Source organism: Loxodonta africana, chromosome 4 (genome assembly GCF_030014295.1).
Source record: "Loxodonta africana isolate mLoxAfr1 chromosome 4, mLoxAfr1.hap2, whole genome shotgun sequence".
In the NCBI taxonomy this organism is placed as follows: Eukaryota; Metazoa; Chordata; class Mammalia; order Proboscidea; family Elephantidae; genus Loxodonta; species Loxodonta africana.
Genome location: NC_087345.1, coordinates 82,834,963 through 82,859,125, shown reverse-complemented (window position 1 = coordinate 82,859,125; position 24,163 = coordinate 82,834,963). Strand labels below are relative to the sequence as shown.

At 37.7% G+C, this 24,163-nt stretch overlaps 1 pseudogene; it reads right to left on the bottom strand.

Moving 5' to 3' along the window:
* Positions 1 to 8,491: 8,491 nt before the first annotated feature.
* On the bottom strand, positions 8,492 to 10,802 carry LOC135231306 (olfactory receptor 6C2-like; annotated as a pseudogene).
* Between the last annotated feature and the right edge of the window lie 13,361 nt (positions 10,803 to 24,163).

Below are 24,163 nucleotides of genomic sequence, written 5' to 3'. Positions count from 1 at the left end.
TTCTTTGTCTTTGTATTGATGCATAAAAACTTCTTCAATGTTATTAACTCTTTCCTATTAATTATGCCACAAAGTTATTATTTTAGTGATAGTCTGTCCTTGATATGTCTCTTTAAATATTGTCGATTTACTATAGATTTTTAGTTAAATACATTATTCTTTTAATGGAGGCAGGAATTTACGTTTTGGTTAAGAGTGACTTATGTCAACATTATAAAATCATCTTGGAAATCATCTGAAAAAAAGAAAAATTAATATTGTAACCATGATAGTTTCTGGTTAAAATGTTAAAAGTGATATATTTTGTCTATCACAGAGCACTGTTAAATAATTAGTTGTTTGATAATAAACTGATAGAAAAAATAATAACTAAATAGATATGAGATCAGCCTGATTGCTCTACAGCCTAAGTAATTGAAAAGTTGGTTATCAGCTTTACGAAAAATATAAAGTAGATATGTATTTTTTAACTTGATTTATCAACTTATGTGCACTTTATTTCTTTAAGAGAAATGTAGTCTTTTAAAGGCTTATTTAACTTGTTTATTCCTCAGGGTATATATGAAAGGATTCAACACTGGTGATACGGATGAAATTAGCACTGCAACACCTTTATTAGTCTCTCCCTCTTCTTTTGCAGAACGTTTGACATAGATGAAGATGCAGCTGCCATAGGTGATGGAAACTACAATCACGTGGGCAGAACAAGTGGAAAAGGCCTTTTTCCTTTGTTGAACAGCAGGGAATTTTAGAATTGTCTTCATGATATATATGTAGCAGAAAGCTACATATACAAGAGTAATGATGAAGGTCAGCACAGCACAGGGTATAACCATCTGCTCAATTAACCAGGTGTCTGAGCGTGGGATTTTCAGGATAGAAAGCACATCAGAACCAATATGATCAATGGCAGTAGAGTCACAGAATTCCAGTTTAAGACCTAAGCCAAGAGGTGGAAGGATAATCATATAAGCTGTCATCCAACAGCAGATAACCATTGTTTTACATATTTTGTTGCTCATGATTGTCATATAATGCCAGGGTTTGTAGATGGTCACATAGCGATCACAAAACATCTACCTGAAATCCCACACAAAGTGAAGCAAGGATGATCAATAAGCCAGCCAGGCAATAGCCAAGGACAAGGACAGTACAGGCTCTATGGTTCATACCAAAAACAAAATAAAACAAAAAAAAGTTGCATTTCTCTAATGGCTGGTAAGCACTAGCATTTCCTCATGTGTCTGTTAGCCACCTGATGTCTTCTCTGGAGAAGTGTCTGTTCTTATGCTTTGCCCACTTTTTAATTGAATTATTTGTCTTTTTGTTGTTGAGGAGTTAAGGTCTCTTGTACATTTTAGAGAGTAGACCCTTACCAGATATGTTGTAGCCAAAAAATTTTTTCCTAGTCTGTAGGTTCTCTTTTTATTCTTTTGTTGAAGTCTTTTAATGAGCATAAGTGTTTAATTTTTTGGAGCACCCAGGTATATAGTTTATTTTCTGGTGCTTGTGCATTGTTAGTTTTGGTTTATATCCTATTTATGCTGTGCATTAGGTCTCCTAGTGCTTTCCCTATTTTTTCTTTCAATTTTTATATTTATGTGTTTGAATTAGTTTTTGTGTATGTTGTGAGGTATGGGTCCTATTTCATTTTTTTACAGATGGACATCAAGTTTTACCAGCACAATTTGTTAAAAAGCCTGTATTTTCTCCATTTAATGGACTTTGAGCCTTTGTCAAGATCAGCTAACCCTATGTGGACAGATTTACACCTGGGTTCTTAATTTTGTTCCTTTGGTCCATGTGTCTGTCATTGTGTCAATACCAGGCTGTTTTGACCACAGTGTCTATACATACAGGACATTCTCAGATCAGATACTGTGAGGTCCTCTACTTTGTTCTTCTTTTTCAATAATGCTTTACTTATCTGGGGCCTCTTTCATTTCCATATAATGTTAGTGATTAGTTTTTCCATCTTGTAAAAAAAATGCTGTTGGTATTTGGATTGGGACTGCATTTTATCTGTACTTTGGTAGAACTGACACTTTGACAATATCTAATCTTCCTATTCATGAGCATGGTATGTTTTTCCCTTTATTTATGTAGGTCTTTTTTTGGTTTCTTGCCATAGTGTTTTGTAGTTTTCTTTGTATAGGTCTTTTACGTCCCTGGTCAGATTTATTCTTAAGTATTTTATTTTTTTAGGGACTATTAAAAATGCTATTGCTTTCTTGATTTCCTTTTCAAAGTTCTTTTTGTTGGTGTATAAAAATCCAAATGATTTTTGTGTGTTAATCTTGTGTCTTGTTACTCTGTGAAATCTTTCTTTTAGTTCCAGTAGTTTTCTTGTGGAATCTTTGGGGTTCTGTATGTATAGTATCCTATCAGCTGTGAAGAGGGATAGTTTTACTTCTTTCTTTCCAAATTGGATATCCAATATTTTTTTTCCTTGCCTCATTACTCTAGTTAGGACTTCCAGCACAATGTTAAATAGGCATGGTGATAAAGGGCATCCTAGTCTTGTTCCCGTTCTCACAGGGAATGTTTTCAACTTCTCAGCATTGAGAATGATGTTAGCTGTTAGTTTTGAGTAGATGTTCAACTCTTTACTTTTAAATCACAGAATGGGCATTCTTCACTTTTTCTTCCTTAGTTCTCTGGGACAGGTTTCATACTTGGGAAGCTGCCCTAGCTCAGTATAATTTTCATAGTTCTACAGTTAGCGTTAGGAATTCATGACTGATAGTACATATAAATAGAATTATAAAGCCTTCAATTTTTTTTTTTTACTTTTGGATGCAGGCTAAAAATATCATCATGGAAGTTGTATATTTTCAGCTAGTTTACCTCAAATTGAATTTTTCTCTGTTACTTTGTTGTGTCGATAAGGCAAAAATAAACATGACTATACAAAGCACATTATTTCTTTCATTCCTTTATCTATTCAGTTTACAGTCTCCGTTTACGTGCCATTATCTCAACCTTTCATTTATTCCTCAACTCACAACAATAAAGCTCATTATAATATCCAGATACTTATGATTAAATTTCCTCTTTTTTATTCTCTAATTATGACCACCTAAACTTTAGGGCCTTGGAAATTGCTCATTTAGGTGTCTTATTTTCCTTATCTCCTGAAGGTAAGTGGACTTTTCAGAGGATATTTAGAACTAAAAGGAGATTAATCCTAAAGAAAACAAATGATTACACTTATGTGTGACAGAAATGCCATCTTGTTTCTTCCAATCTCTTTCCATCTATTTCTCTATTCTCCTCCTCTAAGCATACTGCCCAGGCCTTCCTCTTTTTAGGTTTTTAATACCTTTATATCTGTTTCTTTAAACATATTTGTTGCTTTTTGCTGTGTCCTATCAAGTCAGTTCTGACTCACAGTGACCCTATAGAACAGAGTAGAACTGCCCCATAGGATTTCTTAAGCTGCAATAAACTTTCAGGAGTACATCACTAGGTCTTTTCTCCTACAGAGCTGTGGTAAGTTTGAACAACTGAACTTGCTTTTAGCAGCCTAGTGCTTAACCATAGCACTTCCAGGGCTCCTTTTCTTAAATATGTAGTTGTATTTCATGGTTATATTTTATATCTAATACATTTAAGAAATGTAATAAGATTTGGTGGAAGAAAGATAATAATATTATTAATTAAATAATAGAGTTAAAAATCGAATCACCATAAGTCTAACTTTTTATCATACTTTGGTGGCTTGCATGTTGCTGTGATGCTGGAAGCTATGCTACTGGTATTTTAAATACCAGCAAGATAATCCATGGTGGACAGGTCTCAGCAGAGCTTCCAAAACAAGACAGAGTAGGAGGAAGAGCCTGGCCATCTACTTCTCAAAAATTGGCCCTTGAAAACTTTATGAATAACAATGGAACATTGTCTGATACAGTACCAGAAGATGAAAACCTCAGGCTGGAAGGCACTCAAAATATGACTGGGTAAGAGCTCCCTCCTCAAAGTAGAGTTGATCTTAATGACGTGGATGCAGACACGCTTCCAGGACCTTCATTTACTGATGTGGCATGACTCAAAATGAGAACAGCTGAAAGTGTTCATTAATAATTAGAACATGGAATATATAAAGCATGGATCTAGGAAAATTGGAAATTGTCAAAAATGAAATGGAATGCATAAAGATCAATATCCTAGACATTAGTGAGCTGAAATAGACTGGCATTTGGCCATTTTGAATTGTATATTCATATGGTCTACTATACCAGGAAGGACAAATTGAAGAGGAATGGCATTGCATCCATGGTCAAAAAGAACATTTCACGGTCTACCCTGATGTACAACACTGTCGGTGATAGTATAATATCCATATGCCTACAAGGAACACCAGGTAATACAACTATAACTCAAATTTACGCACTCACCACTAATGTCAAAGATGAGAAATTGAAAATTTTTACCAACTTTTGCAGCCTGAAACTGATCAAGCATTCAATCAAGATGCATTGATAATTACTATGATTGGAATGAGGAAGTTGGAAACAAAGAAGAAGCATTCGTAGTTGGAAAATATGGCCTTGATGATAGAAATAACACTGAAGATCACATGATAGAATTCTGTAAGGCCAATGAATTATTCATTATGAGTACCTTTTTTCACCAATATAAATGGAAACTATACCAGATGGAAAACACAGGAATCAAATTCACTAATCCGTGGAAAGAGACAATGGAAAAGTTCAATGTCATCTATCAGAACAAGACCAGGAGCCAAAGGTGGAACAGACCATCAATTGTTCATGTGCAAGTTCAAATTGAAAGTAAAGAAAATTAAAACAACTCCACAAGAGCCAAAGAACAACCTAGAATATACCCCCCCCTAAATTTAGAGACCATCTCAAGAATAGATTTGACACACTGAATACTAGTGTCCAAAGTCCAGATAAATTATGGGATGTAATCAGTGGTATCATACATGAAGAAAGCAAAAGGTCATTAAAAAGACAGGGAAAAAAGAAAGGTCCAAAATGGATGTCAGAACAGACTCAAAACTTGTTCTTGAATGTCAAGTATTTAAAGCAAAAGGAAGAAATAATGAAGTAAAAGAGTTGAAGAGATTTCAAGCGGCACCTCGAGAAGACAAAGGAAGGCATTATAATGACATGTACATACACCTGGAGTTAGAGAATAAAAAGGGAAGAACATGCTGGCATTTCTTAAGCTGCAAGAACTGAAAAAAAATTCAAGTCTCAGATTGCAATATTGAAGGATTGAATAGGCAAAAATTGAATGATGTAGGAAGCATCAAAAGAAGATGGAAGAAATACAAGTCACTGAACCAAAAAGAAAAGTTTATGTTCAAACATTTCAGGAGGTAACATATGATCAAAAATCAATGGTACTGAAGGAAGAAATTCAAGTTGCACTGAAGACATGGGTGAAAAACAAGGCTCCAGGAATTAATGGAACACAAGTTCAGACGTTTTAACAAACGAATGCAAGCTGAAAGTGTTCCCTATTTATACCAAGGAATTTGGAAGCTATCCAGCCAATTGATTGGAAGAGTTTCATATCTGTTCTCATTCTAAAGAAAGGTAATCTAACAGAATGCAGAAATTATCAAACAATATCATATATATCACACACAAATAAAATTTTGCTGAAGATAGTTAAAAAAACGGTTGTAGCTATACATCAACAAAGAATTGTCAAAAATTCAAGCCCGAATCAGAAGAAGACTTGGAAGGAAGAATATCATTTCTGATGTCAGATGGATCCTGGCTGAAAGCAGAGAATACTAGAAAGATGTTTACCTGTGTTTTATCGATTATGAATAGGTGTTTGACTGTGTGGGTCATAACAAATTATGGATAACATTTCAAAGAACGGAAATTCCAGAACACTAAGTTTTGGTCATGTGGAACCTGTACATAGACCAAGAGGCCACTGTTTGAACAGAACAAGGGGATACTGTGTGGTTTAAAAATCAGGAAAATGGTGTGTCAAGGTTATGTCCTTTTACCATACTTATTCAATCCGTATGCTGAGCAAATGACACAAGAAGCTGGGCTATACAAAAAAAAAAAAAAAAATTACATCATCAGGATTGAATGAAGACTCATTAAAAACCTGTGATACGCAGACGGCACAACCTTGCTTGCTGCTTGCTGAAAGCAAAGAGGAATTTATGTACTTACTGATGAAGATCGAATACTACAGCCTTCACTACAACTTCCAAAAAAAAAAAAAAAATCCTCACAACTGGATCAATAAGCAATATCATGAGAAATGGAGAAAACATTGATGTTGCCCAGAATTTCATTTTGTTTGGATCCACCATCAATGCCCATGAAAGCAGCAGTCAAGGAATCCAACCACATATTTTATTTGGCAAATCTGCTGCAAAAGACTTCTTTAAAGTTTTAAAAATAAAGATGTCTCTTTGATGACTAAGGTGTGCCTGACCGAAGTCGTGTTATTTTCAATCCCCTCATAATCATGCAATAGCTAGACAATGAAAAAGGAAGACTGAATAAAATTTGATGGGTTTGAATTACGGTGTTGGAGAAGAATATTGAATACATTATCAACTGCCAGAAGAACAGAAAAATTTATCCTGGAAAAAGTAGAACCAGAATGGTCCTTAGAAGAAAGGATGATGAGACTTGGTCTCACATACTTTGGGAATGTTATCAGAAGGCAAAAGTCCTTGGAGAAGGACATAAATGTTTGGTAAAGTAGAGGGTTAGTGAAAAAGAGGGGGCTCCTCAGCAAGATGAATTCAGACAGTGGCTACAACAATGGGCTCAAACAGAGACACCATTGTGAGAATGGCCCAGGACCAGACAAAGCTTTCTTCTGTTGTACAAAGGGTCACTATGGCCCTGATCCAACTCCATGGCACCTAACAACAACATCAAAAGGGCTTCTACTTTTTGAAAAATGCAAAAATTAGTCATTTGTAGAAAAATATCAATGAATTCACATCTTCTAAACATAATGCCTTTGACTGACAAAATTTTTCAGATTTTCTTCATCTATAGAGGGTATTGTTTCAAACAGTAAAGCACCTACTCTAAACTACTCTAAACCACTAATCAGAGTAGTGCTTATTTGGGGTCATAAAATATAAAATATAAAATCAGAAACGATTAATATTCAAAATGTCAGCTTTATGTCTCCTTAATAATTTATTTGCATTAGACAGATGATATTGAGTTGTATTGTATTTCAATTTTGAAGAAGCTTCCAATATCTTTTTTAAATATCTAGGAGAAAAAAAAAACTGCTTTTTTTTTTTTAATAGCATACATGAAACAAGATCTAACATAAGAATTAATGAATGTACTCCCTATGAGAAACTAGTTAAATTTTCCAGCAGTGTTTAGCTAAAATTAGTATCAAAGACTTTTCATCTTAGAGAGTCCCTTCAGTTCAAGACGGCCTTCTCCACACATCAGTGACAATATTTAGGTAACTGCAGGGCAGGCTGCACTTGTGATGCTTCAGCCAAACACCACTTGACAGGCACTAACCAAACTTCCGGAATGGAATCTGAGGTTTATGATACTTAAAATGATCTTAGTCAAATGTTGAGCAGATCATGTGACTGGCTTGCCCCAAATTCCTAGGGAATACATTCCTGCAGCTGGATTTTGAGTTGCATGTATACTTCTTGATCTATTTTTTTTTTCAGGGCCATCTTTGGTGAGATTCAAGATTTATAGGAATTGTCGACTCAAATTTGCTTTTAAATGGAAAAGCAGGTGAGTTTTCCAGTTTTTATCAAATATTGATATGCTTTTTTGGTTAGTATGCAATCTAGGAGGACAGAATAGGGAGGCTTCCCAAAATAAAAAAAAAAAAAAACCTTAAAATCTTTTTCAAAGTATATTCAGGGACAAAGGAGGAGATTACAAAGGGAAGGACTAACCTTGAATATTTTTAGCCTGCCAACAAGTTGAAGGGTCACCCCTTGGAGATCTCTGGGCAGGTGAAGGCAATGTGGATGCATAGCAAACTACCTCCTATTATTTTCTCCCTAAATGATATAAAATCATGAAAGCAGAAAGTAAATTCTACACCCTAGGTGGGAAAACTCTTTTTGTAAAAGACCGGATAGCAAATACTTTAAATCTTTAAGCAATAAGATTCACTAAACTACTTGATTCTTCCATTAAAAGCAGCCATAAGCAATATATGCCAGTGAATGGGTTTGGCTCTATTCTAAACAAACTTGATTTAGAAAAAGAGGAAGTAGATAGATTTTGTTCTCAGGCCTTGAAATTTGCTGACTCTGTGACCTGGTCATTACTCCAAAGTTATTCCTATGTGGCTTTGAAGAAATATTAACAAGGCCTGTCACTCTGGCTGGCCTTGCTCTCTTAGCCATGGAAGGAATTCTGATTGAGATTGAAGAGGGCAAGGAACTACTTGATCAGAGTAGGTTCATGAGTCAAGATGAAAGTACCATAAGAAAGTTAATCTAATTCCACTAGTTAGAACTTCAGAAGAAATATTAAGGAACTAGTCTTCCATTTTCACTTGATTTGCTCAAATTCAGTGTGCTCTTACTTTTGTGAAATAAATGCAATTTTTAAATATCATTGAAAGATTGTTTCACCTTCTTATTTCTCAAGGTATAAAGGAAAGGGTTTAACAAAGGAGCAACAGATGTAGTGAGCACAGATACCCCTTTATTAATGCCCACATCCTCTTTGGCTGAAGGTTTGATATAGATGAAGACACAGCTACCATAGGTGATGGAAACAATGATCATGTGAGAAGAACACGTGGAGAAAGCTTTTTTCCTTTGCTGAGTAGATGGGAATCTTAGTATTATTGTCTTGATGATATATATGTAAGAAAGAACCACGCCTATGAGTGTGATAATGGATGTCAATACTGCACAAATTATAACTACCAGTTCTACGAACCATGTATCTGAGCATGAAATCTTAAAAAGAGAAGCTGCATCACAGCCAAAATGATCAATGGCATTGGAGTCACCAAATTCCAGCTGCAGGCCCATACCAAGCGGTGTGATGATGATCATCAACCCAGAGATCCAGCAGCAGAGGACAAGGACAGTACAGACTCTGCTGTTCATGGTGGTCATATAATGGAGGGGCTTGCAGATGGCCACGTAGCGGTCATAGGACATGGCAGCCAGGAGAAAAAACTCCGTGGCCCCAAAGAGTCCAAAAAAAAAAGTATTTGACTGGCACATGCATTGTAAGTACTGGTATTATCCCCAATTGATATACAGTACAGGAATCTGGGAACACAGACCGTTGTGAATGAGATTTCTAAGAAGGAGAAGTTTTGAAGGAAAAAATACATAGGTGTTTTAGGTGGGAATCCGTGAGAGTAAGAATGATAATGGTCAGGTTTCTGGTTACACGCAGGATATACATCAGAAATAAAGAGATGAAAACTGGAACTTCCAGCTGTGGGTCATCAGTAAGTCCCAGCAAGATGAAAGTTGTTACTGCTGTTTGATTTCTCGTTACTACCTTTGATGTTTTAGTCAATCTGCATGTAAAGAAAAAATCAGAAAGTATAGAACTCACCAGAAAGAACGTATACCAAGTGACCCCTTCCTCTTATTCATTATAGTTTTCAGTGATCTATATAAAATTTATTTTTAAATGGACTACATAGAAAAGAGATTTGAGCTTTTACTCCTTTTTTGTTCTCAAAAACTCACATCAGGTTTTGTCTATTACATCTATAGTTTATAACTTTTTTTTCACATTTTCAATAAAATTTAATTGATTTAACATTTTAATTTTCTCTGTAATATTTTTAAGTACTATGAAGATTTGTAACATATGCTATCTTGCCTTCAAATAGAAAACTAGAAAGGCTAAAAAACAACAAAATAAACCAAAAAATTAACCCTTGGCAAACACCAAAATGGTAATAGAGTAGTAAGGACTTGTGGGATCAAGATCCACAGAGAGGTAAGATGGATATTTGACAGCATATTTCCCATTGAGGTATTAACTATTTTTCATCTGAAAGGTATGATATCTTTCTGTGAGTCTCATGAGTTTGGGTAGGCACACAAAATGAAGTTCAGAGTCTATCAAAGATGAGATAATCTGGGAAGTATCATGCACTTTCACTTAGGGCTTTCAAGGACTATAGGAGTTATGATGAACTGGAATTGACCATCTTTCATAATGAGCTCAGTTCCTGATTGGATTAGGGTGATATGGCCTAATTGACTCCTAGTGCAAAATACAGTGCCAATGGAAAACAGCTCTTCATCCAGGATTTCAAATTATTCCTAAAATTTTTCTTTTTTTTTTTTTGGTTTGATTTTTCTTTTCTGTTTTTTTTTTTTTTTTTAATTGTACTTTAGATGAAGGTTTACAGAACAAACTAGCTTCTCATTAAACAGTTGGTATACACATTGTTTTATGACATTGGTTGACAACCCGATGGCATGTCAACACTCTCCTTTCTCTACCTTGGGTTCCCAATTACCAGCTTTCCTGCCTCCTCCTGCCTTCTAGTTCTTGCCCCTCGGCTAATGTGCCCTGTTAGTCTCGTTTTGTTTTATGGGTCTGTCTAGTCTTTGGCTGAAGGGTGAACATCTGTAGTGACTTCATTTCTGAGCTAAAAAGGTGTCCAGAGGCAATACTCTCAGGGTTTCTTCAGTCTCTGTCAAGCCAGTAAGTCTAGTCTTTTTTTTTTTGTGAGTTAGAATTTTGTTCCACATTTTTCTGCAGCTCTGTCTGGAGCTCTCTATTGTGATCCCTTTCAGAGCAGTCAGTGGTGGTAGCCGTGCACCATCTAACTGTACCTCTGGTGGAGGCCATGGTAAATGTGGTCCATTAGTCCTTTGGACTAATTTTTCCCTGTACTTTTAGTTTTCTTCATTTTTCCTTGCGCCCAAAATGGTGAGATCAGTGGAGTATCTTAGATGGCTGTTCACAGGCTTTTAAGACCCCAGACGCTACTCACCAAAGTAGAATGTAAAGCATTTTCTTTATAAACTATGTTATGCCAGATGAGCTAGATGCTCCCAGAGATCATGGTCTGCACAGCCCTCAGCCCAGCAATTCAGTCCCTCAGGGAGTTTGGATGTGTCTAGGGAGCTTCCATGACCTTGTATTGTGTAAGTTTTTCATATGTAATACCCACAGTGACATAAGAGAAACAAGCAAAGACAAATTAACAATCATTGGAGGAGACATGACCACATAACTGAAAGCTAAAGTAAATAAAGAGAACAAAACAGACAAACAGAAGATCTAGCTATTCCAGCTTTCAAGCACAGACATATTAGAATAACTCAAATTAATATACTCAGGATATTATATAACAAGAAGAAGAATTTCCATGGACACTATAGAAATGAAACATAAACTTTCAAGTTAAAAATAAACAGAAAATAGGGAGGCGGGGCCAAGATGGCGGACTAGGTGGATGCTACCGCGGATCCCTCTTGCAACAAAGACTCGGAAAAACAAGTGAATTGATCACATACATAACAATCTACGAACTCTGAACAACAAACACATATTTAGAGATTGAGAATGAACAAATACGGGGAGGCAGCGATTGTTTTCAGAGCCTGGAGCCAGCATACCAGTCAGGTGACCTTCGGAGCCCAATTTGGGGCAGAGCCCAGGGGGGCAGACTGCACAGACAAGGGGCCCAGCCCTAGCCCCCGAACTCATTCCAGGAGGGGGCCCAGTCAGTTCGTGCGGGCCGCATGGCGGCGCAGCCTGTGGGAGAAGTCCCCGGGAGGCAGCGACAGGTCTTGGAGTGGGGAGAGCAGCATCCCAGCCAGGGAGCCGTCCCGCCGGGATTTTGGCACACGAGGGTGTGGCGTGAGCGCGGGGGGCAGCTTCATCCCCCTGAAATGACCCCGGGGAGGGCCAGCAGGTTCGTGTGGGCGGCGCCCAGCCAGTTTGTGCGGGCGGCGCGGTGGCGCAGCCAGTGGGAGAAGTCCCCGGGAGGCAGTGACAGGTCTTGGAGCCGGGAGAGCAGCGTCCCAGCCAGGGAGCCATCCCGCCGGGATTTTGGTGGGCAAAGGCGTGTCGTGAGCGCAGGAAGCAGCTCCATCCCCCTGAATTGACCCCGGCCCCAGCTGGTTCGCGGGGGCGGTGCGCCACGCGGCTGGCGGGACGGGGAGTCCCCGGGAGGCAGCGACTGATTTTGGAGTCGGGAGTGCACCGTCCCCGTAGGGGAGCCTTAACCTAGGGGGTGGGGCTGACAGAGGATCTGACCGTGACTCAAGCGGGCCAGACCCCCTGGGGGCAATCTCCACACAGCCAGTACACATAGGCGACGTGCCCTGTGGAAATCTCAGATATAATAGTCATTCCAAGCAAGACAAGCAACTCCGGTTATATTCTGAGGTGCTACTCTCCTAGCTCTCTGATCCCTTCCCCACCCTCCCCAGGTGACTCCATTAACATCCGAATAGCCTGAGCCAGAGGGAGAACTCTGATAGGGATCTGACTGCATTTTTTTTTAGTGGATTTTCTGGAAAAACTAGTTTCCCAGTGATGGCTCGGAGACAGCAGTCCATATCAAACCACATAAAGAAGCAGACCATGACAGCTTCTCCAACCCCCCAAACAAAAGAATCAAAATCTTTCCCAAAAGAAGATACAATCCTGGAATTATCAGATACAGAATATAAAAAACTAATTTACAGAATGCTTCAAGACATCACAAATGAAATAAGGCAAACTGCAGAAAAAGACAAGGAACACACTGATAAAACTGTTGAAGAACTCAAAAAGATTATTCAAGAACATAGTGGAAAAATTAATAAGCTGCAAGAATCCACACAGAGACAGCAAGTAGAAATCCAAAAGATTAACAATAAAATTACAGAATTAGACAACACAATAGGAAGTCAGAGGAGCAGACTCGAGCAATTAGAACGCAGACTGGGACATCTGGAGAACCAGGGAATCAACACCAACATAGCTGAAAAAAAATCAGATAAAAGAATTTAAAAAAATGAAGAAACCCTAAGAATCATGTGGAACTCTATCAAGAAGGATAACTTGCAAGTGATTGGAGTCCCAGAACAGGGAAGGGAGACAGAAAACACAGAGAAAATAGTTGAAGAACTCCTGACACAAAACTTCCCTGACATTATGAAGGACAAAAGGATATCTATCCAGGATGCTCATCGAATCCCATTTAAGATTGATCCAAAAAGAAAAACACCAAGACATATTATCATCAAACTTGCCAAAAACAAAGATAAACAGAAAATTTTAAAAGCAGCCAGGGAGAAAAGAAAGGTTTCCTTCAAGGGAGAATCAATAAGAATAAGTTCAGACTACTCAGCAGAAACTATGCAGGCAAGAAGGGAATGGGACGACATATACAGAGCACTGAAGGAGAAAAACTGCCAGCCAAGGATCATATATCCAGCAAAACTCTCTCTGAAATATGAAGGCGAAATTAAGATATTTGCGCATAAACACAAGTTTAGAGAATTTGCAAAAACCAAACCAAAGCTACCAGAAATGCTAAAAGAGATTGTTTGGTCAGAAAACCAATAATATCAGGTACCAGCACAATACAAGGTCACAAAACAGAACATCCTGATATCAACTCAAATAGGGAAATCACAAAAACAAACAAATTAAGATTAATTTTAAAAAATAAATTAATTAATAAAATAATACACGTAACAGAGAATCATGGAAGTCGATAGGTAAAAGATCACAATAATCAAAAAGACGGACTAAATACAAGAGGCATTGAACTGCCAGATGGAGAGTGATACAACGCGATATAGAACGTTACAAGTTAGGTTTTTACTTAGAAAAATAGGGGTAAATAATAAGGTAACCACAAAAAGGAACATTAACTCCATAACTCAGGATAAAAGCCAAGAAAAACGTTAACGACTCAACTAACATAAAGTCAAACACTATGAAAATGAGGATCTCACAATTTACTAAGAAAAACGTCTCAGCACAAAAAAGTATGTGGAAAAATGAAATGGTCAACAACACACATGAAAAGGCATCAAAATGACAACACTAAAAACTTATTTATCTGAAATTACGCTGAATGTAAATGGACTAAATGCACCAATAAAGAGACAGAGAGTCACGGACTGGATAAAGAAACACGATCCATCTATATGCTGCCTACAAGAGACACACCTTAGACTTAGAGACACAAACAAACTAAAACTCAAAGGATGGAAAAAAATATATCAAGCAAACAATAAGCAAAAAAGAAGAGGAGTAGCAATATTAATTTCTGACAAAATAGACTTTAGACTTAAATCCACCACAAAGGATAAAGAAGGACACTATATAATGATAAAAGGGACAATTGATCAGGAAGACATAACCATATTAAATATTTATGCATCCAATGACAGGGCTGCAAGATACATAAATCAAATTTTAACAGAATTGAAAAGTGAGATAGACACCTCCACATTTATAGTAGGAGACTTCAACACACCACTTTCAGCGAAGGACAGGACATCCAGTAAGAAGCTCAATAGAGACACGGAAGACCTACTTACAATCAACTAACTTGACCTCATTGACTTATACAGAACTCTCCACCCAATTGCTACAAAATATACTTTTTTTTCTAGTGCACACGGAACATTCTCTAGAATAAACCACATATTGGGTCATAAAACAAACCTTTGCAGAGTCCAAAACTTCGAAATATTACAAAGCATCTTCTCAGACCACAAGGCAATGAAACTAGAAATCAACAACAGAAAAACTAGGGAAAAGAAATCAAATACTTGGAAAATGAACAATACCCTCCTGAAAAAAGACTGGGTTATAGAAAGCATCAAGGAGGGAATAAGGAAATTCATAGAATGCAACGAAAATGAAAATACTTCCTATCAAAACCTCTGGGACACAGCAAAAGCAGTGCTCAGAGGCCAATTTATATCGATAAATGCACACATACAAAAAGAAGAAAGAGCCAAAATCAGAGAACTGTCCCTACAACTCTAACAAATAGAAAGTGAGCAACAAAAGAACCCATCAGGCACCAGAAGAAAACAAATAATAAAAATTAGAGCTGAACTAAATGAATTAGAGAACAGAAAAACAATTGAAAGATTTAACAAAGCCAAAAGCTGGTTCTTTGAAAAAATTAACAAAATTGATAAACCATTGGCTAGACTGACTAAAGAAAAACAGGAAAGGAAACAAATAACCCGAATAAGAAAGGAGAAGGACCACATCACAACAGAACCAAATGAAATTTAAAGAATCATTTCAGATTATTATGAAAAATTGTACTCTAACAAATTTGAAAACCTAGAAGAAATGGATGAACTCTTGGAAAAACACTACCTACCTAAACTAACACATTCAGAAGAAGAACAACTAAATAGACCCATAACAAAAAAAGAGATTGAAATGGTAATCAAAAAACTTCCAATAAAAAAAAGCCCTGGCCCAGACAGCTTCAGTGCAGAGTTCTACCAAACTTTCAGAGAAGAGTTAACACCACTACTACTGAAGGTATTTCAAAGCATAGAAAATGACGGAATACTACCCAACTCATTCTATGAAGCTACCATCTCCCTGATACCAAAATCAGGTAAAGACATTACAAAAAAAGAAAATTATAGACCTATATCCCTCATGAACATAGATGCAAAAATCCTCAACAAAATTCTAGCCAATAGAATCCAACAACACATCAAAAAAATAATTCACCCTGATCAAGTGGGATTTATACCAGGTATGCAAGGCTGGTTTAATACCAGAAAAACCATTAATGTAATCCATCACATAAATAAAACAAAAGATAAAAACCACATGATCTTATCAATAGATGCAGAAAAGGCATTTGACAAAGTTCAACACCCATTTATGATAAAAACTCTTACCAAAATAGGAATTGAAGGAAAATTCCTCAACATAATAAAGGGCATCTATACAAAGCCAACAGCCAATATCACTCTAAATGGAGAGAACCTGAAAGCATTTCCCTTGAGAACGGGTACCAGACAAGGATGCCCTTTATCACCGCTCTTATTCAACATCGTGGTAGAAGTCCTAGCCAGGGCAATTAGGCTAGACAAAGAAATAAAGGGCATCCAGATTGGCAAGGAGGAAGTAAAATTATCTCTATTTGCAGATGACATGATCTTATACACAGAAAACCCTAAGGAATCCTCCAGAAAACTACTAAAACTGATAAAAGAGTTTGGCAGAGTCTCAGGTTATAAAATAAACATACAAAAATCACTTGGATTCCTCTACATCAACAAAAAGAACACCGAAGAGGAAATAACCAAATCCATACCATTCACAGTAGCCCCCAAGAAGATAAAATACTTAGGAATAAATCTTACCAAGGATGTAAAAGATCTATACAAAGAAAACTACAAAGCTCTACTACAAGAAATTCAAAAGGACATACTTAAGTGGAAAAACATACCTTGCTCATGGATAGGAAGACTTAACATAGTAAAAATGTCTATTCTACCAAAAGCCATCTATACATATAACGCACTTCCGATCCAAATTCCAATGTCATATTTTAAGGGGATAGAGAAACAAATCACCAATTTCATATGGAAGGGAAAGAAGCCCCGGATAAGCAAAGCATTACTGAAAAAGAAGAAAGTGGGAGGCCTCACTCTACCTGATTTCAGAACCTATTATACAGCCACAGTAGTCAAAACAGCCTGGTACTGGTACAACAACAGGCACATAGACCAATGGAACAGAATTGAGAACCCAGATATAAATCCATCCATGTATGAGCAGCTGATATTTGACAAAGGCCCAGTGTCAGTTAATTGGGGAAAAGATAGTCTTTTTAATAAATGGTGCTGGCATAACTGGATATCCATTTGCAAAAAAATGAAACAGGACCCATACCTCACACCATGCACAAAAACTAACTCCAGGTGGATCAAAGACCTAAACATAAAGACTAAAACGATAAAGATCATGGAAGAAAAAATAGGGACAACCCTAGGAGCCCTAATACAAGGCATAAACAGAATACAAAACATTACCAAAAATGATGAAGAGAAACCAGATAACTGGGAGCTCCTAAAAATCAAACACCTATGCTCATCTAAAGACTTCACCAAAAGAGTAAAAAGACCACCTACAGACTGGGAAAGAATTTTCAGCTATGACATCTCAGACCAGCGCCTGATCTCTAAAATCTACATGATTCTGTCAAAACTCAACCACAAAAAGACAAACAACCCAATCAAGAAGTGGGCAAAGGATATGAATACACATTTCACTAAAGAAGATATTCAGGCAGCCAACAGATACATGAGAAAATGCTCTCGATCATTAGCCATTAGAGAAATGCAAATTAAAACTACGATGAGATTCCATCTCACACCAGCAAGGCTGGCATTAATCCAAAAAACACAAAATAATAAATTTTGGAGAGGCTGAGGAGAGATTGGAACTCTTACACAGTGCTGGTGGAAATGTAAAATGGTACAACCACTTTGGAAATCCATCTGGCGTTATCTTAAACAGTTAGAAATAGAACTACCATACAACCCAGAAATCCCACTCCTCGGAATATACCCTAGAGATACAAGAGCCTTCACACAAACAGATATATGCACACCCATGTTTATTGCAGCTCTGTTTACAATAGCAAAAAGCTGGAAGCAACCAAGGTGTCCATCAACGGATGAATGGGTAAATAAATTGTGGTATATTCACACAATGGAATACTACGCATCGATAAAGAACACTGACGAATCTGTGAAACATTTCATAACATGGAGGAACCTGGAAGGCATTATGCTGAGCGAAATTAGTCAGAGGCAAAAGGACAAATATTGTATAAGACCACTATTATAAGATCTTGAGAAATAGTAAAAACTGAGAAGAACACATACTTTTGTGGTTACGAAGGGGGCAGGGAGGGAGGGAGGGAGAGGTTTTTTTATTGATTAATCAGTAGATAAGAACTGCTTTGGGTGAAGGGAAAGACAACACTCAATACATGGAAGGTCAGCTCAATTGGACTGGACTAAAAGCAAAGAAGTTTCCGGGATAAAATAAATACTACAAAGGTCAGCGGAGCAGGGGCGGGGGTCTAGGGAACATGGTTTGAGGGGACTTCTAAGTCAATTGGCAAAATAATTCTATGAAAACATTCTGCATCCCACTTTGAAATGTGGCGTCTGGGGTCTTAAATGCTAACAAGCGGCCATCTAAGATGCATCAATTTGTCTCAACCCACCTGGAGCAAAGGGAAATGAAGAACACCAAGGTCACACGACAACTAAGAGCCCAAGAGACAGAAAGGGCCACATGAACCAGAGACCTACATCATCCTGAGACCAGAAGAACTAGTTGGTGCCCGGCCACAACCTCTGACTGCCCTGACAGGGAGCACAACAGAGAACTCCTGAGGGAGCAGGAGATCAGTGGGATGCAGACCCCAAATTCTCATAAAAAGACAAGACTTAATGCTCTGACTGAGACTAAAGGAATCCCAGTGGCAATGCTCCCCAGACCTTCTGTTGGCCCAGGACAGGAACCATCCCCGAAGACAACTCATCAGACATGAAAGGGACTGGTCAGCGAGGGGGAGAGAGATGCTGATGAAGAGTGAGCTAATTAAATCAGGTGGACACTTGAGAGTGTGTTGGCAACTCTTGTCTGGAGGGGGGTTGGGAAGATAGAGAGAAAGGGAAGCTGGCAAAATTGTCACGAAACGAGAGACTGAAAGGGCTGACTCAATAGGGGGAGAGCAAGTGGGAGAAGGGAGTAAGATGTATGTAAACTTACGTGTGACAGACTGTTTGGATTTGTAAATGTTCACTTGAAGCTTAATAAAAATTAATAAAAAAATTAAAAAAATAAACAGAAAATAAAATTAATAGCTAGAACACTGCTGAAGAAAGAATAAGAAATGTTAATATTCATCAAAATTAAACACCTAGATTAAAGCACAGAGGGACAAATAGATGGAATACATATACAAAAGCAAGCAATACAGATAAGGGGTTTAGTAAAAACCAAAACAATTGTGTGGAACACAAGTAAAAGAGACAGATGAAGATGCAATATTTAAAGAAATAATAGCCGGAAGATTTCCACTTCAATTCAAGATGGAGGCACAATATTTAAATTTATTTTCCCACTAGAAAAAAATTATAAAACACATAGGAAAATATGTGAAACAACAATTTTCAGGTATCGAACATCAGGTAGCAAGGGACAGTTACACCTGAGTGGGAGAGGCAAATGTGGTGAATGTACAATTAACACAGTTTACTAATAAGCATTTTCATGCTGCAACACAATGAAGGGAAAAGCAGGAGCAAACTGGTCATCCTCCAAAGTTGAGAGGACAAAGCTGTAAATATGGGAAAGCCACAGGGGCTAAATTTTACATGGCAGAGAACCAGAGAGGAAAGAGATGTAGAGAGAAAAGAGAACTGTGGAGATGTTCAAAGAGAAGCCCACAAGTCACAAGCCTTCAACTGAATATAATTGTTGCATGCATCTAAGGAAACTACTGAGGCTAGGAAAAGAGCTACCAAAAAACAATAAAGAGAAAAATTCTGAAGATAAAACAGGGCTGGGAATAGTTCCTGTTTACACATTTGAAAGGAACAACTCATAATCCAAGGGAATTTGGTAGAGTACATAGAAGTTTATTTTCTCAATAGTACAGAAAAATAATCCATAGACTGAAAGGAGACGTTGTGGTCCCACCTAACAAAGGCAAACATAAACCTCAAAGAGATCAATTTATTTCCAAGTAATACAACTGTATCCAAGAACACAGCTCAAGAATCCCCAGCACTGAAGAATTTGCAATGCCTGAAGGCCAATGAAAAATGAACAGGTATGCAAAAAAACGGGCAATTACAAACGATACTTGTTGTTAGGTGCCGTCAAGTTGGTTTCCGACTCATAGCGACCCTATGCACAACAGAATGAAACACTGCCTGGTCCTGCTCCATCCTTACAATCGTTGTTATGCTTGAGCTCATTGTTGCAACCACTGTGTCAATCCGCCTCGTCAAGTGTCTTCCTCTTTTCAGCTGACCCTGTACTCTGCCGAGCATGACATCCTTCTCCAGGGACTGATCCCTCCTGAGAACATGTCCAAAGTATGTAAGCTGCCGTCTTGCAATCCTTGCTTCTAAGGAGCATTCTGGCCGCACTTCTAAGACAGATTTGTTTGTTCTTTTGGCAGTCCGTGGTATATTCCATATTCTTCGCCAATGACACAATTCAAAGGTGTCAATTCTTCTTCAGTCTTCCTTATTCATTGTCCAGCTTTCACATGCATATGATGCGATTGAAAATACCATGGCTTGGGTCAGACGCACCTTAGTCTTCACGGTGACATCTTTGCTCTTCAACACTTTGAAGAGGTCCTTTGCAGCAGATTTGCCCAATGCAATGTATCTTTTGATTTCTTGACTGCTGCTTCCATGGCTGTTAATTGTGGATCCAAGTAAAATGAAATCCTTGACAACTTCAGTCTTTTCTCCATTTATCACGATGTTGCTCATTGGTCCAGTTGTGAGGATTTTTGTTTTATGTTGAGATGTAATCTATACTGAAGGCTGTGGTCTTTGATCTTCATTAGTAAGCACTTCAAGTCCTCTTGACTTTCAGCAAGCAAGGTTGTGTCATCTGCATAACGCAGGTTGTTAATAAGTCTTCCTCCAATCTTGATGCCCTGTTCTTCTTCATATAGTCCAGCTTCTCGTATTATTTGTTCAGGATACAGATTAAATAAGTATGGTGAAAGAATAGAACCCTGACGCACACCTTTCCTGACTTTAAACCAATCAGTATCCCCTTGTTCCGTCAGAACAACTGCCTCTTGATCTATGTAAAGGTTCCTCACGAGCACAATTAAGTGTTCTGGAATTCCCATTTTTCGCAGTATTATCCATAGTTTGTGATGATCCACACAGTCAAATGCCTTTGCATAATCAATAAAACACAGGTAAACATCCTTCTAGTATTCTCTGCTTTCAGCCAGGATCCATCTGACATCAGCAATGATATCCCTGGTCCCACGTCCTCTCCTGAAACTGGCCTGAATTTCTGGCAGTTCCCTGCTGATATACTGCTGCAGCCATTTTTGAATGATCTTCAGCAGAATTTTGCTTGTGTGTGATATTAATGATACTGTTCTATAATTTCCATAATCGGTTGTATCACCTTTCTTGGGAATAGGCATAAATATGGATCTCTTCCAATCAGTTGGCCAGGAAGCTGTCTTTCATATTTCTTGGCATAGACGAATGAGCACCTCCAGCGCCGCCTCTGCTTGTTGAACATCTCAATTGATATTTCATCAATTCCTGGAGCCTTTTTTTCGCCAATGCCTTCAGAACAGCTTGGACTTCTTCCTTCAGTACCATCGGTTCCTGATCATATGCCACCTCTTGAAATGGTTGAATATCGACTAATTCTTTTTGGTGTAATGACTCTTTGTATTCCTTTCATCTTCTTTTGATGCTTCCTGCATCATTTAATATTTTCACCATGGAATCCTTCACCATTGCAACTCGAGGCTTGAATTTTTTCTTCAGTTGTTTCAGCTTGAGAAATGGCTAGCGTATTCTTCCCTTTTGGTTTTCCGTCTCCAGCTCTTTGCACATGTCATTATAATACTTTATTTTGTCTTCTTAAGAGGCCCTTTGAAATCTTCTGTTCAGTTCTTTTACTTCATGAATTCTTTCTTTTGCTTTAGCTGCTCGACGCTCAAGAGCAAGTTTCAGAGTCCCTTCTGACATCCATCTTGGTCTTTTCTTTCTTTTCTGTCTTTTCAGTGACTTCTTGCTTTCTTCATGGATGATGTCCTTGATGTCATTCCCCACAGTATGACAAACTGACAGACACATGAGGGACAAACCTTACTAAGGAGAAATATTAATATACAGCCACAAACCCAGGAAAAGCATGCATGATAGAAAAAGTGGAAAATAAAACCATTGTAATAACTATTTCCCATATACTCAAGAAAATAGAGAAAAGTGTGAACATATTAAGTAGAGACATGTCAGATAACTGAAAGAAACACATCAAAAATTTAGAGATGAAAAACCCGCTTTCTGACATGAAAAATATACTAGATGGGATTCAGAGCAATTTTAGATGCTGCAGAAGGAAAATTAGTGAAGGTGAAGAAATAGCAAGAAAGTATCCAAAACTGAAATAGATGGAAAAAATGAAAACAGCCAATGAACAGAGCATCAGTGCACTTTAGGAACACCCTGAAAGGCCTAGCATATGCGTAAGCGAAGTCACAAAGGAGAAGGGACAAAGGGCGGGAGAGGAAAGTATATGAAGAAATAATGGCTTTCTTTACATTTTAAAAGGTCCTATAACTATCTCAGAGCTGTATCGTATTACTCATTTATTGCTCTGTCTCCCCATTATACTCTAATATTCTCGCGGTAAGAGCCTATTTTGTTCATGACAGCATACTCAGATCTTAGCACACTTGCAGAAATATAACAGTTTTTCAGAATAAATCATAGATATTTAAAAGAAGATCAGGATATCTTCTTTACTCATATTTCAAGATTCTATTTGAGAGATTTCTTGTACTCCTGAAAACTGTGTAGAAAGTACTGCACTCTTATCGAAGATACTACCTTCAATATAAGTGTTTGATGCATGAGACATGTCTCCCTGATACATCACTGCAATGATTTTTTTTTTTTTTTTTAAGACATAGCCACTCAATTTCTGAGCTTAGTGGTCAAACTTCACAAGTCTTTTCACTTAAATTCTTCTTTCTAGTATTGACTATAGGAACCTGGGTGGTGCACGCTGTTTACAATTTGTTCACAGTTCAAACCCACCTAGTGGCTCGTGGAAGAAAAGACCTGACAATCTGCTTCCATAAAGATTACAGCCAACAAAACCCTGTGGAGCAGTTCAACTCTTTAAAACAGTGTGGCATTGCCATTGGTAAGCAGTCCACTCAACGGCAGTTAACAACAATGACAGTATAGACTATGAAAAAAAAAACAAAAAGCAAAGCAAAGAACAAACAAAAAGAATGGGAGTCATAAGAAAAAGTGTGGTAAAATAAGGTCTTTAAAAAGTTCTAGAATATGAACCAATGATAACTTGTACTAACTAAACCTGAGCTTTCTGTTAAAAAGCCTTTTAAAATTTGTTAGGAACATTCTTTTAGATTTCACTGGTAGTATATGATAGTATATAGGGCTAACTACCCAGACTGTGGAAGCCCTGGTGGTCTAATTGTTAAGTGCTATGGCCGCTCACCAAAAGGTTGGCAGTTTGAATCCACGAGGTGCTCCTTGGAAACCGTGTGGGGCAGTTCTATTCTGTCCTATAGAGTCGCTATGAGTCGGAATCAACTCGACAGCAGTGGGTTTGATTTGGGTATTTTACCCAGACCGTAGTCCCGTTTGACTGGAATTGGCATTTCTTTTGGATGGCGTGTGATTAGATGATTAGTTCCAATCAAAGCCTGCTCCCCGGTTTCTTTTCTGGGACAATTGCCTCAGGCGGAATCGGTGTAAGGGGAGCCATCAATGAGATTTTATAGACACTATGAGAGAAATCAAACACTGATATAGGCTCAGGGACAAGATGAAAAGACATTGTTTAAAGCTTTTTTTTTTTTTAATATCGTATGCTGCTCTGCAGATTCACATTGAAACTATCTGCAATAGCTCACGTTGAGAAACAGGGCAATGTTTTCCACAGCCCACCTTCCCTTCTTCTTGCAGCCGTTTTCTCTTCGTCCCCACTGTAACCTCTAGCTAAAGTCCTGGCTAATCTTGGTCATTATTCCATTGTCCCCCTAGTTGCCTACTTCAGAATCCTGCCTTAGAAACATTCTAATTATTGTGCAGGTGTAACTTCTGGTTAATATACTTGGACTTCAAACAGTATTTACGTTTTACCAAAGACAAGATATATTATATATGAAATGTCAGACCAATGTTCACTAAATTGGTGAGATATATTTACATTTTTGAAATGGTGTGTGCCTGTGCATGGGTGCATGTTTGCAGTGGAGATAGTAGATGTCACCTTGGATGCCCATGAAATTTGACAATTTTATCGCCCACATTATCAATTCATAAATCAGGTCTGAAAACATCATCATTTGGTTCTACGATTAATACGCTCAAAAAGTAATGACATTCCAGAAATGAAATTAATTTCTTATATCTTTATAAAAAGAAAAAAAA